Here is a 12251-nt window from a genome sequence, read left to right as displayed (position 1 = left end):
GAAAAAGCTGTGTGACTCTGCTCAGGAAATAGAAAATTTATCTCTATAGGAGAAAGATTTTTATAGTCACAGAGCACTTGGGGAAGACAGATTACAAATAAATTCAAGTATTTGTTTGGACTTCAAAGTAAATAAATTTCCCCCAAAAGGGGGTGCTGGGGGAAAGAGTTTGATTTACAGGCCCCTATCTAGCAGCCCTTTGCAAAATAATCTGAGGAGATAGCAGGGTTGACACAGATGAGCAGGACAGGGTCTCTTGCCAAAATGCTGACCCTTTTTTGGGCATTTTCATAAAGGTACATGATAAAGAAAGGAGCCTACAACAAAGAAGAAATCAGATATATATAACACTCCAGAATGGAGACAGAGCCATCCACTTACCAGATCTAGTGGTATTCACTAGCATTAAAATGTACCTGCATGTAGGCTGGTGTGATGATTAATTTTATGTGTCAACTTGGTTAGATTAAGAGATGCCCAGATAACTCTCAAAATATTATTTGTAGGTGTGTTTATTATGGTATTTCCAGAAGAGATTAGCATTTGAATCAGTAAAGAAGATTGCCTTCACCAATGTGGGTAGGTATTATCCAACTGTTGGGTTCCAATATATTTATTTATATATATATATTGCATCTCCATTATCTATTCAACTTTTGATGTGTACTTAGGATGCTTCCATATCTTGGCAATTATAAATAATATTGCTGTTAATAGCAAGGTGTAGGTATCTTTTTGAGTTAATTCTTACTTTGTGGTTGACTTTATTCCTTTGATAACTATGTAAGTTTAAAAAGCTAAAGCTTTAAACATTCTTAGAAACCATATGTAAATTAAAAAATATATGTGCAATAAAAAAACTGATCTAGCAAGCCATGAAAGACATAGAAGAAACTTAAAAGACATATTACTAAATTAAAGAAGCCAGTCTGAAAAGGCTACAAACTGTATGATTCCAACCAAATGACATTCTGGAAAAGACACAGCTACAGATACAATAAAAAGATTGTGGTTTCCAGGGGCTTGGGAAGAGGGAGGGAGAAATGAATAGATGGAGCACAAGGGATTTTTAGGGCAATGAAATTATTCTGTATGATACTATAGTGGCTACATGTCATTATGCATTTGTCAAAACCCATAGAACATCAAGAGTGAACCCTAATGTAAACTAAAAAAAAAAAAAAAAAAAAAAAAAAGAATGAACAGAGGGAGAATTTTAACAAAAGACTAGAAAATATAAAAAAGAACCAGTCAAAGCTGATGAATACAATACTGAAATGAAAAATAACACTAGAGGGAATTAACAGTATATTAAGTGATACAGAACACATAAGTGATCTGGAAAATAGAATAATGGAAACAACCCAATTAAAACAGCAAAAAGAAAAACAAATTTAAAAAATAAGAGGGGCGAGGGTATAGCTCAAGCAGTAGAGCTCATGCTTAGCATGCATCAGGTCCTGAGTTCAATCGCCAGTGCTTCCTCTAAAGATAAATAAACAAATAAACCTAATTACCTCCCTTCACCAAAAAAAAATTAAAAATTAAAAAAAAATATATGGATAGTTTAAGAGACCTCTATGACAACATCAAGCATACATCAAGGAAAAGAGAGAGAAAAGGGGGGTAGAAAATGTATTTGATGAAATTATAGCTGAAAATGTCCTGAACCTAAAGAAAGAAACAGATGTCCAGGTACAGAAGCATCCCAAAGAAGATGAAATGAAAAAGGCCCACACTAAGACTTATCATAATTAAAATGCCAAAAATTAAAGAGATAATTTTAAAGGCAGGAAGAGAAGAAGAGTCATATACAAAGGAACTCCCATAAAGTTATCAGGTGATAACTTTTTTCTGCAGAAATTTCACAGGCCAAGTGAGTGGCATAATATATTTAAAGTGCTGAAGAGAAAAGCCTATAATCTAGGATACTCCTTGAAGCAAGGTTATCATTCGAAATTAAAGGAATGATAAAGAGCTTCTCAGACAAGCAAGAACTAAAAGAGTTTATCAATACTAAACTGACCTTACAAAGTGTTAAAGGGTCTTCCTTAACGAAAAAGAGAAGGCTACAATAAGAAATAGAAATTACAGGAAAGATAAAAGGTAAAGGCAAATATATAGTAAGGCTATGGATCACCCACTTAAATAAGCTAGTATGAAGACCAAAAGATGAACTGTAAAAAAAACACCTATAATTATAACAAATAGGTAAGGGATAGGCATGAAGATGTAAAATATAACATCAAAAAATACAAAACTGGGTGGGAGGAGTAAAAAAATGTAGAGCTTTTAGAATGTGTTTGAACTTAAATGACCACAAGATTAAAATGAGTAGATAAGTTATAATAGGTCAACATGTATAAATTCTATGGTAACCACAAATCAAAAACCTCCAATAGCTACACAAAAACTAGAGAGAAAGGAAAACAAGCATACTGCTAAAGAAAATCATCAAACCATGAAGGAAGAGACTAAAAGAAGAAGAAAAGAACAGAGAAGAACTGCAAAAAACAACTAGAAAACAAGTGACAAAATATTAATAAGTACATACTTATCAATAATCATTTTAAATATCAATGGACTAAATGCTCCAATCAAAATATAGGGCAGCTGATTGCATAAAAAACAAGATCCATCTATATACTGCCTACAGGAGACTTACTTCAGAGATAAAGACACAGACTGAAAGTGCAGGAATGGAAAAAGACATTCCATGCAAATGTAAACAGAAACCTGGAGTAGCAATACTCATATCAGGCAAAGTAGATTTTAAAACAGAGTTATAACAAAAGTCAAAGAAAGGTATAATATAATGATAAAGGCATCAAAATAAGAAGTGTATATAACTATTATAAACATATGTGCACCTAATATAAGAGCATCTTAATATATAAAGCAAATACTAGCAGACATAAAGGGAGAAATTAACAACAATACAATAATAGGAGACTTTAACACCCCACTTACATCAGTGGACAGATCATCCAGACATAAAATCAATAAGAAAACAATGGCCTTAAATGACACATTAGACTAGTTGGACTTAATAGATATCTACAGGACATTCCATTCAAAAATAGCAGAATACATATTCTTTTCAAGTGCATATGGAACTTTCTGTAGGATACCTCACATGCTAGGTTACAAAGCAAGTTTCAACAAATTTAATAGGATAGAAATTATATCAAGCATATTTTCCAACCACAACTGCATAAAACTAGAAATCAGTTATTGGAAGAAAAATGGAAAAAACACATACACGTGGAGACTAAACAACATGCTACTAAAAAGCCAGTGGGTCAATGAAGAAATCAAAGAAGAAATTAGAAAATATCTTATGGCAAATGAAAATAAAAACACAACTTTCCAAATCTGGGATGCAGCAAAGCAGTTCTAAGAGGGAAATTTATAGTGATATGGGAATACCTCAAGAAACAAGAAAAATCTCAAACAACTTAAACTACCAATTAGAAATTAGAAAAAAAAGAAAATACAAAGCTCAAAGTCAGTGAAAGGAAGGAAATAATAAAGATCAGAGAGGACATAAATAAAATAGAGACAAAAAATAGAAAAGATCAATGAAACCGAGAGCTGCTTCTTTGGAAAGATGAACAAAATTGATAAGCCTTTAGCCAGACTCATTAAGAAAAAAAAGAGAGAGGACTCAAATAAAATAAGAAATGAAAGAAGAGAAATTACAAGTAACATCACAGAGTTACAATCAATCATAAGAGAAAGCTACAAACAGGTACATACCAACAAATTGGACATACTAGAAGATATTGATAAATTCCTAGAAACATACAGTCTTCCAAAACTGAATCAGGAAGAAATAGATAATCTGAACAGACTGATTACTAGTATTGAAATTGAATCAGTAATCAAAAAATTCCCAAGAAACAAAAGTCTGGAGCAGATAGCTTCACATGGGAAATACACCACACATATAAAGAAGAGCTAATACCTATCCTTCTCAAACTACTCCCCAAAATTGGAGAGGACAGAACACTATCAAATTCATTCTATGAGGTCACCATTACCTTGATACCACAACAAGACACAGACACTACAAAAAGAAAAAAGAAAATTATAGGCTATATCCATGATTAATATAGATGCAGAAATCCTCAACAACATATTATCAAGTTGAATTCAACAATATACAAAATGGATCATACACTATGATGAAGTAGAATTTATTCTAGGGATACAAGTATGGTTTGATATCCATAAATTAATCAATGTGATATACCACATTAACGAAACAAAGGATAAAAATCACATGATCACCTTAATAGAAAAAGAAAAAGAATTTGGCAAAATTCAACATAATTCACGATAAACCCATAACCTCAACAAATTTGGTATAGAGGGAACATATCTCAGCATAATAAAGTCCATTCATAACAAAACCAAAGCTAACATCATACTCAATGGTGAAAAGTTGAAAGCTTTTCCTCTAATGTTGGGAACAAGTCAAGGATGACCACTCTCACCATTTCTATTTAATATAGTGTTGGAAGGCCTAGCCACAGCAATCAGACAAGAAAAAAGAATAAAAGGAATCCAAATTGGAAAAGAAGAAGTAAAACTGTCACTGTTTGCAGATGACATGATACTATACATAGAAAATCCTAAAGACGCTACTAGAAAACTACTAGAACTCATCAATGAATTCGGTAAAGTTGCAGAATACAAAATTAACATAACAGAAATCTGTTGCTTCTAGATACAGTAATAATAAGCTATCAAAAAGAGAAAGCAACAAAACAATCCCAGTCAAAATTACATCAAAAAGAATAAAATACTGAGCAATAAACTTAACTAAGGAGGTGAAAGACCTGTACTCTGAAAAATATGACACTGATGAAGGAAGGTAAAAATGATACTAATAAATGGAAAGATATCCCATGTTCATGAACTAGAAGAGTTAATACTGTTAAAATGACCATACTACCCAAAACAGTCTACAAATTTAATGTACTCTCTATCAAAATACCCATAACATTTTCACAGAACTAGAACAATCCTAAGATTTACAGGGAATCACAAAAGACCCAGAATAGCCAGAGCAATCTTGAGAAAGAAGAACAAAACTAGAATTATCATGCTCTCTGACTTCAGACTGTACCACAAAGCTACAGTAATCAAAACAGTATTGGACTGGCACAAAAACAGATATATGTATCAATGGAACAGAATAAGAGCCCAGAAATAAACTTACACACATATGGTCAGTTAATCCATGAAAAGATGGAAAAATACACAATGGGAAAAAAAGTTTCTTCAATAACTAGTGCTGGGAAAACTGGACAGCTACATGTAAAAGAATGAAATTAGAACATTTTCTCACACCGTATACAAAAACAAACTCAAAATGGATAAAGACCTAAATGTAAGACCAAAACTCATAAAACTCCTAGAGGAAAACATAGGCAGTACACTCTTTGACATAAGTCTTAGATTGTTTTTGGATCTGTCTCCTAAGGCAAGAAAAACAAAAGCAAAAATAAACAAATGGGACCTAATTAAGCTCAGAAGCTTTTGCACAGTGAAGGAAACCACGGACTAAACAAAAGGACAATCTACTTAATTGGGAGAAAATATTTGTAAATGGTGTGTCTGATAAGGGGTAATATCCAAAACATATAAAGAGCTCATAAAACTCAGTTTCAAAAAAACAACCTGATTCGAAATGGGCACACTGCCTGAATAGACATTTTCCAAAGAAGACAGACAGATGGCCAATAGGCACATGAAAAGATGCTCAACATCACTAATCATCAGGGAATTGCAAATCAAAACCACAATAAGTTATCACCTCACACCCGTCAGAATGGCTATCATCAAAAAGACAACAAATAAATGTTGGTGAGGATGTGGAGAAAAGGAAACCCTGTACACTGTTGGTAAGAAAGTAAATTGATCCATATGATCCAGCAATTCCACTCCTAGGTATATATCCAAAGAAAATTAAAAAAACACTAATTTGAAAAGATAAATTGTACCCTAATGTTCATGGCAGCGTTATTCACAATAGCCAAGATATGGAAGCAACTTAAGTGTCCATCAACTGATGAATGGATAAAGAAGCTGTGGCATTTTACTCAGCCATAAAAAAGAATGAAAATTTTCCATTTGTAACAACATAGATGGACCCAGAGAGTATTATGCTTGGTGACAAAAGTCAGACAGAGAAAGACAAATACTGTATGTTTTCACTTATAAGTGGAATCTTGAAAATAAAACGAATGAATATAACAAAACAGAAGCAGCATCAGAGATACAGTGAACAAACTAGTGGTTACCAGTGGGGAGAGAGGTGAGAGGAGGGGCAAGATAGGGGAAGGGGATTAAGACATACAAACTAGTAGGTATAAAATAAATAAGCAATGTGGATATATTATTCAGCACAGGGAATATAGCCAATATGTTATAATAACTTTAAATGGGGTATAAGCTATAAAAATATTGAATCACTGTGTTGTACACTTGAAACTAATGTTGTAAATCAACTATACTTCAATTTAAAAAATAACTAAATTAAGAAACTATACTATGTCAATGAGAAGTCTGCTTAGAGTAAGTCTCTGTACTATTAAAAAGGGCAATTTGAGGTTACACCACTTTGAAGCTGTCCCAGGGTAACATGATATTTCATAAGTGCTGTCTTGACCTAGTCTTGCTGTCATGACTAAAATTTTCTCTTCCCCTTAACTTGCAATTTGTCAAACCCCCATCCCAACTACTTCCCTTATCAGGCTCTTAACACTCCTGAGTTACAATACATACATACCCAACTGCCAGAGGCCCCTAGATAACCACACCCAGGGACAGATCCTTCTTTCTTAGGCCTGAAGAATGATTCAAAATACCCAATCCCAAAGCAGCCTATGAAATCTAGCTAACTCAATACTGTTTGCCATATATAAGCATTTCCTGCAGTTCCAGCTTACTGTTATCTATCCTCAGGTGCAAACCCCTTTGTGACCCTGTGTGACAGCCTTCTCTGGTTTGAAACAAAGAGTTCTGCCTTCCCTCTGTCTCTAAGTTGTGTCCCACCATCAAAAAAAAAAAAAAAACAAAAAACAAAAAAACAAAAAAAAAAACTTTAAATCTTATAAAACATCTAGTCTTACCCTGATTGCAACACCAGCTGTCACCAACTGCCAGCTGCCAGCACTTGAGCCACTATTTGCACTGACTACAGATTACTTCTGCCAAGTAATGCCAATTGCCAACATCTTGCCTTTCAATAGTGCTTTATAAGTTTTACACCATATGCCTATATTTTTACTTAATTTAGTCCTCACAACAGCTTTTAAGGAAAAGAATTATACCAACTCGATAGATGATGTTAAGGCTCTGATCTGTCACCAGGAAGCACAGCCAGAAATAAAGACAAATCTTTTGGTTCTTAGTTTAGTGCTATTTCTAGCACAACTTTGTGGCCACCCTACAATTTAGCACTGTCTTTTAAATTAAAATTTTCTTACTTAAAGAGTACACAAGAAACTGTTACCTCCTTTTGAGGCCAGTCCTTCCCACACCTTCAATATCAAGGACAATAGGATTTAAGGGAAAGTCACAGAATTCCTTAAGCCTTGACACCATCACCACCATTGCCATGTAAAGATAGCCCTTCTAGTCTTAACTCTGTCCACAATAGAATTGAAAAAGTGTCTAAGAGCTCAGCACATCTCTAGTGAGATCCTCATTCTACCACACACACTTCATCTACTCATGCTAACCAACCTTTACACCTCATCTCACCACTGACAAGCTGACTAGACCAGTCCCAAGAAGGGGGCTATAATTAGAACTGATTATTCACCTCCCCCTGAGAGTACTAATCCCATCACGTCCTATGTCTCTGTTTACAACACTCACCACAAGAATCCTTGGCCTCCAGATCATCCCTCATCATAGATATTCTTACCCTATCACAGTTTTCTACACTGCCTAATTTGAATCAGACTCTAAAACCACCCCTAGAATTCAGGATCTGTCATCAACAAATTCCTTCACTATAGATTGAATGCTTGTGCCCTCCCAAAATTCATATGTTGAAACCTAATCCCAATGTGATGGTATTTGGAGGTGGCCTTCAGGGCAGTGATTAGGTCATGAGGGAAGAGCCCTCATAAATAGGATTAATGCCCTTATAAAGCCCCCTCACCCCTCCCGTCATGTGAAGACAAGAAAGAAGACACCAGAAAGCAGTTTCCCACCAGACACTGAATCTATCAGTGCCTTGATCTTAGACTTCTCAACCTCTAGAACTGTGAAAAATAAATGTTTGTTCTTTATAAGCCACCCAGTCAATGGCATTTTGTTACAACAGCCCGAACAGACTAAGACACCTCTATATCCTTCAAACTCTTTGCTAGATGTTTCTTTAACCTCCTTTTTCTAATTGAAACCTGGCTACTCCTTGAGGAAAAAGGATGCTTCCCTTGCAAGTCCTCTCAATAGGTAGCTGTTTTTTCTCCTACAACTTATATAGCAATGCTTTTCAAATGGTTAATTGCACCCCATGAGTGGTTTATGAAATCAGTTTAGTGGATAGCAAATAGAAAACTTTTAAAATAAAGTAATGGAATATTAAACATATCATTCCATGAAAGTTTTATTTCAGTTATATAAATGATAGCTTTCAAATATGTGTATTTTTTCAAATTTTTTTGTATACAATATATACAATTTGAAAGCCACCGTTTACGCCCTCTAGGGTTAGAAGTGGAGTAAATATTCTCTTTGCTCTTCATTGCTGCCTCAAGTACCACTTTCCTCCTTCCTCCCTAAATAATGTCCTGCTCCTTTGAAGCACATGCCATCAAGCCATTCCACACACTACCTTTCCTTGTGATTATCACCGACCACAGTCCTGATCATTCTTTCATTAAGGACTCCATCAACTGGCTTGCTATCTCACTCCCTGTAACCCCATCATCATTCCTAAGGACTTCGCTATCCACGTGGACAATCCATCTTACGCTGTGGGTTAGATTGCACAAGTATGATCATTAAACTACTGAAATATTTTCATAGCCACTGGTGCCCTCAGAACTCTGCACAGCGCTATAGGCTAAATTCATCTTGATGGATCCATGCCCATGCTAGTACTGGTAGTTAAATATTTCTATTACTATCCCTGCTAATACCCAGCCTCTCAGCTCCTTGACTTTCTCTTACCTTGAATGATATTGTCCACAACATCAGCTACTCACTCTCACAGTCATACCTTATATCTAGTTATTACCAACAACTGCAAGCCCCACGCTAATCTCCAGTTAAAGCATCTCACTCTGCTATCCACACCTTCAGCTAACTCCAATCCAACCAAATTTGTCTATCGCAGTGAAACTCAGGAATAAAATTTATTTTTCATCCCATATTTGCTCTGTCCATCACCCCACTAAAGTCCTTTTTTCACCCAGTATCCAGCTTTAATTTCGAGGTCTTATCACTGATTGACTTCTCACTATGTATTAAGCTATTTATTTTGACAACTGAAAAAAATGCACAATGTGAGAGTTGTAAGTTAATTTTTATTTGGGGCAAAATGAGGACTATAGCCCAGGAGACAGCCCCTCAGAGAGCTCTGAGGAACTGCTCTGAAGAGGTAGAGGGGAGGTCAGCATATATGTGATTTTGGTGAAGGGGAATATATGCAATCAAGCACACATTTTGGCAGAAGTTTGCTGCTAGTCACAAAAAGGCTGCTGCTAGTCACAAGGAGCAGGTGTCTCCTTTAACGATTTTAGTGCTTTTCTAGATATGAAAAGATGCAAGAAATTAGGCTCATAAAATCTTCTCCTGAAAATACCTAACTATCTGAAGGCCTGTTCTGCCAGTTTTTTCCAGAGCAGAGTATTCCTGATCTCTGCCCTGAACTCCTTTCCGGGTGTGTTGAAAGTCAGCGACTGCAGTGGCTCATGACCTAATCCTTATAGTGTCAGGTGGCGAGGGATAATTTTTAGTTGGCAATTTACATCTACCTCATTTATTCTTCACAACAACACTACAAAATAGGTATAATGACATTCATCTTATTGATTAGGAAACAGGTATATATACATAAATCTGCCCAGGATTACAGAAATAAAAAGAAAGAAATTTTAAATGTCTGAACCACTATTTCCTTAGATGTAAACCAGGGATAAAGATGATTTATCTATCTCCCTGAGTTGTGAAGATCACATGTACACAAAAGCACTTTGCCAACTGTAAAGTGCTCTACAAGTACCAGTTACAATTATTAACTACTGACTAGGGGACCCTTACCTTTTCTCTCCACAGGAGTCCTAACCTGACAGTTCCCTCAACCTTCCTCTTTTCTATATAGTCATGGACACAGAGGAAGCAAACAACTCCACTGCCCTGCTGGTAGAAAATTCATCTCTGACATCAAGCTTCAAAATTTTGAATAGAAGAACAGCAGTGTCATAAATGGTGATTAGCTCCTAATTAGCAATTGAAAATATGGTTTATTATAGCTGAACTGGCTTTTTATAAGCCAAGCTGACAATTCATTACAATCAACTGACTAATAAAGAAACTTTTATAAAATAATCCGAAACTGGTAAACACCTGCATTATACTTTCTTATTCAAACCATGGCAGAACAAGAGTTCAGAAATGAAGGAGCCAAGGCTGAGAGGCAACAGATTGAGTCTCTTAAGGACTTTTGAAGTCCTACAGAGAACTTGGAACCTTAAATGTCTGGGACCTCTCCCTGAGTCCCAGGAAGAACACTGCTGTGTCCTAAGGAGCTCTGTACTCCACACACTAGAATCTGGCTTTGGACTCAACTCATCCCACTCTGTTGTTCTGAACTCTATCAACGGGGCAGCCCTGGATGGCCAAGTCTCCTTAGAATGATATAATTAGACCCATCAGGTATATCACTTCTTTATAACACTAAGTACAGTGACTCTCTATTACTTGACATGGTAAATTAAAAATCCTTGACCCACTATTCTAATCTTTCTATCAATTTCCCCATTTCATTTCTTCTCTACTCTAGATAAGCACCTCCACATCTGTGTGTTCTTCATCCCAAAGCATATGTTACTGTCTTCTGATTCTATCCAAGATGCTCTTCCTTCATTTCGCTTTCAAAGATGATCTTGAAACTCTTCCACGAGAAAGTCTTAAAAAGATGGAATCATCTACCTGCTACTCACTGCATATTTAGTTACTCCACCTTGTAACATTACGTAGGAGTTTGGAATTATCCATATATTACTGTAAAAGGTAAAGTACCACTCTGGTGACAGGTGCACCAGATTATAAGTCTAAGGCCAGAGCCCAATACCTAATTTTGCCTTTTGGCTCACTGAATGCCTCTAAACCTATGCTGAGATCATATCTACACCTCACAGTTTGTTCACTGATAGCTAAAGAGATGGCACATTATAGCTAATAAGCTAAATATAAAGGTATTCTACATTTTCCTCTGTGATGTTTAAGACAAAGTTCTGGCATAAAGTAGATGTTTATTAAATATTAATGACCCACTATTGTGCCGTCAGGCCAAAGACTACTATTTTACCTCCTTTTTCTTTTCTTTTTTGATATAATCTGCCAGCTTTCCCCAAATATCTCTTTCAAGTAAAATCAGGTTTATGTGCTTGGTTTACTTGAATTTAGTTTAATGATATGTGTGACAGAGGCAATGCTAATTGTTCATTAAACCCCATTTCCTTTTCTACTAGAGTGCACACACTTTCCTTTCCAGCCACCTCTGCAGTTGGGTGGGGCCATATGACCATGCACCTGAATTCTGGCTAAGGAAATGGGGTGAAAATAATGTACACACTTCCAGGGCTGGCCCCTGGTATCTCCAACAAGTCAGCCGCAAATTTCCTCCCTTCTCTGAGGCCCACAGATTGCATGACTCCAAAGTAACAGGAGATGGTGGAGCCACAAGATAGAAGAAGCCTGGTCCTTCTATGATGTCAAGGAGCAGACACCTACTCACTGGCCCCAATCAACCTGCTACACACTGTCACTTATATGAAACATAAGCCTTTATTAAGTTAAACCACTGAGATACTGGTATTTTTAGCCTATCCAGATGAACACACCTTTATATTTCTCACCTATGGTAACATCAGTGAAAAGAACCCCGGAATTTAGTTCCAGGACCTGAGATACAAATCCTGGCTCTCACTTCCTCTACATACCCCATGATCTGATCCAGAATATGGTCTATGCCCTGTCCCAACTGCATGCCTAGCACG

This window comes from Camelus ferus, chromosome 12 (assembly GCF_009834535.1).
Source record: "Camelus ferus isolate YT-003-E chromosome 12, BCGSAC_Cfer_1.0, whole genome shotgun sequence".
Classification (NCBI taxonomy): Eukaryota; Metazoa; Chordata; class Mammalia; order Artiodactyla; family Camelidae; genus Camelus; species Camelus ferus.
This window is presented reverse-complemented; position numbering follows the sequence as displayed.